This window comes from Nothoprocta perdicaria, unplaced genomic scaffold (genome assembly GCF_003342845.1).
Source record: "Nothoprocta perdicaria isolate Ctin4 unplaced genomic scaffold, notPer1 scaffold_107, whole genome shotgun sequence".
NCBI lineage: Eukaryota > Metazoa > Chordata > Aves > Tinamiformes > Tinamidae > Nothoprocta > Nothoprocta perdicaria.
In genome coordinates, this window is record NW_020454172.1 from 1,379,582 (window position 1) to 1,382,489 (window position 2,908).

The window sequence follows — 2,908 nt, forward strand, 5'->3', positions numbered from 1 at the left end:
CCCTCCCCCGCCCTCGGTTGTTCCCGGCCCGCCCCGGTTGCTCCCGCGGCCACCCTCGGGGCCTGTCTTGCCGCTGCCCTCGGCCCCTCGGGGCCTCTTTCGCGCCCTCCGCCCCAAAATCTCCCCCGTAAAGTCCCCCCAGGGTCCTGTCCCCTCACAGCAACTTCTCAAGGTCCCCCCACAGCCCTCYGGGGTCCCCTCGCAGAGCCACCATCAGGACCCCTTCATGGTCCCCCCCAAAAGGTGCCTTTCAAGGACCCCTCCAGGTCCCATCCCCTCACAGTCTCCCTTCAGGGTCCCCCTCAAGAAAAGCCCCCACTTAGGACACCCTCCCAGTCCTGTTCCCTMGCAGCGTCCCCGAGGCTTCATCCCCTGCCCAGGGTCCCCTTGGGGTCTCCCCACGCTCCCCTCGGGGCTCCCCTTGCCCCCTTCACAAGGTCTATAACACCCCCCAACCCTTGGTGGTTGGGGGGTCCCGCCAGTCCCCTCACGTCCCCCGTGGCCAAGAGCAGTGYGGGCAGTCACAGTGTGGGCACGAGGATGGCTGCAAGGGGCTGGCAGCCACCCGCCACCACCAATGAGTCCCGCCACGATCAGTGTGCCCCACCATGACCCACATGCCCCACCATGACCAACAAATCCCATCATGACCGCCATGCCCCACCATGACCACAACCAACAAATCCCATCATGACCAATACGCCCCTCCATAACCAATGTGCCCCATCACGACCAATGAACCTCACCATAAACGTGCATCACCGTCGCCCACATGCTCCGCCACGACCAACATGCCCCACTGTGACCAATGGGTCCCACCGTGCCCAGCGTGCCCTACAGTCACAGTGTACCACACCAAGACTGCATACCCGCCCCCAGCATCTCTCCTCCTTTTCATCTCCCCAAGCCTTGCTGGTTTGCAAGCCACCAGCTCGCAGCCGAGCTTTTCCTTGCTGTCTGGTGCCCTCTGCTGCAGTGCTGCCTCTCACAGAGCCGCTCGGCAGAGCTGACATCCACAGCACTACAGCCGAACTACACCCCAACAACACGCCTGCCCTCCTGCTCCTGCCTCCCCGGGCTTGCCGCTTGCWTGTCCCTGCTCCTCGTTCTGTTTGGGAGCAAAGCATTCTTGGGATTGGGGAGTCAGGTCTGCAAACGCTCCTTCCCCCAGCTGTGACACCATGTGGAGAAAAGGCCACAGAGTCCTCAGGTTCTGTTTTCAGCACTGCGTCTCCAGGCAGAGCAAGGACTAGTGACAGGGAGGATGGATCCATTCTTTTTCTCCTGAAAAGAGCTATGATCCAGCTGCTAAGACAGCTGTTGTTATGCACATGGATCCTGAGGACTCAAGAACTCAATGTGCATTGCAGTGAAGTCACCTGGATGTGTCCTGTGGAATACCTGTACCCGCTGAATCCAAGGGGTATCTAGGGAAGGGCTGTAACTTTTCCGCACACCGTAAGGAGCCCGGCAGAGAACACAGGGGGCTGTTTTGAYGCATTGTGCGCCCAGAGCCTCTCCATCCCTGGGAAGGGCCAACACCTTGCTGTGCCGAGGCTGGCATTGCAGCAGCACAGCAGGTCACCCATGCGGGCTCTGCTTCAGCTAGGCACCCGAWGTGCACACAAGATACATGTAGAGCCAAAACTGCAATGACACACGCGGCCACACGGAGCAAGTGGCATCCGACCTGCCCCATCAGCCCTGCAGCAGCACCAAGGCTTCCCGCAGGAGGCTGCACCTTGGAGGGCTCAGTAAAGTCCTGGACCTCCACGCCAAGGTGGTGCAGACAGACAGGTCTCCTTCACACCTTCCCATACAGGTCAGAGAAGGCAGCTTTCTGCACGCTCTTCTCTTGCATTCATGTCTTGCAGTTTGTCCTGACTGGGATTTTTGGAAATCAAACAGTTCACAGTCATTGTTTTAGTTGCCCTATGACTAAGCACTTTATTGCCTTATTATTAGTGGTACTGTAACATTCAGGGCTTAGACGACTTTTCTGCTCTCTCTGAACTGACTGTAAACTCAATGGAAGCTGCAGGTCCTTTTCCTCCATTCACTAGCAGTGGTCACAGGGCATAAAAGAGACAGCTAGAATTTGTCCCCCAAATTTCCCTGCTTCCTAGTGTGAAAGGGCCAGATAGCCGCTCTGCAGCTCCAGGTTTGTGCTACCCTGCCCGCAGTCCCAACCAGGGGCCAGACCTCACAGCCTCCCTCCAGACCAGAGCAGCGCGTTCCCATTCCGCACACCAGGCCCCCGTTGCACGGGAAGCTGCCTGGGAAGCTGCACATGAGCAACTGCCTTCGAGCAGCAGCCTTTGAACAGGCTCGGAGGCCTCACAGCAAAGCCTGGCTCCTTCATGAGATGACACCTTTTATCTGCAAATATTCCCCTCCTCACCGCACCTGCGTGCATTGAAACCCACACACCCCTTTCCTGGGGCTCTGCCCCTTGTTTTATCTGTGGAGGGTTGTGGCATTTCTGCTGCAACGGAGGCAGAGCTCTTCCCCTGAAATGTCAACAAGGAAGCCGGGAAGCCCCAGCCCATGTGGCTGTGTTGGCTCTGGCATCCCAGGGAAAACCGCCCTTTCCCCCAGGCAGGAATCCCAGCTGCAATCCAGGCCRTCTCAGCCTCGCCCTGGGCCACCCTCTCCTTAGGCTGAAAGAGCCAGGAGGGACTTTGCTGCACCCTGGCACGAGGCTCAATCCCCAACGTTATTTCCTGTTTTTTTTTAAGTTGTAGTAAATTAATTTAACCATGGGTTTCTGCACATTGTTTTTGTCCCGGCCCATAGATTAGAAGTGTCAAGATGACTTTTGGCTTGAAGTCTCTCAAGAAGCAGCCCATGGCATTCTGGAAATAGCTCCACAAAAGTGACATTTCTTTTTTAGGTTTTTCATAAAAGA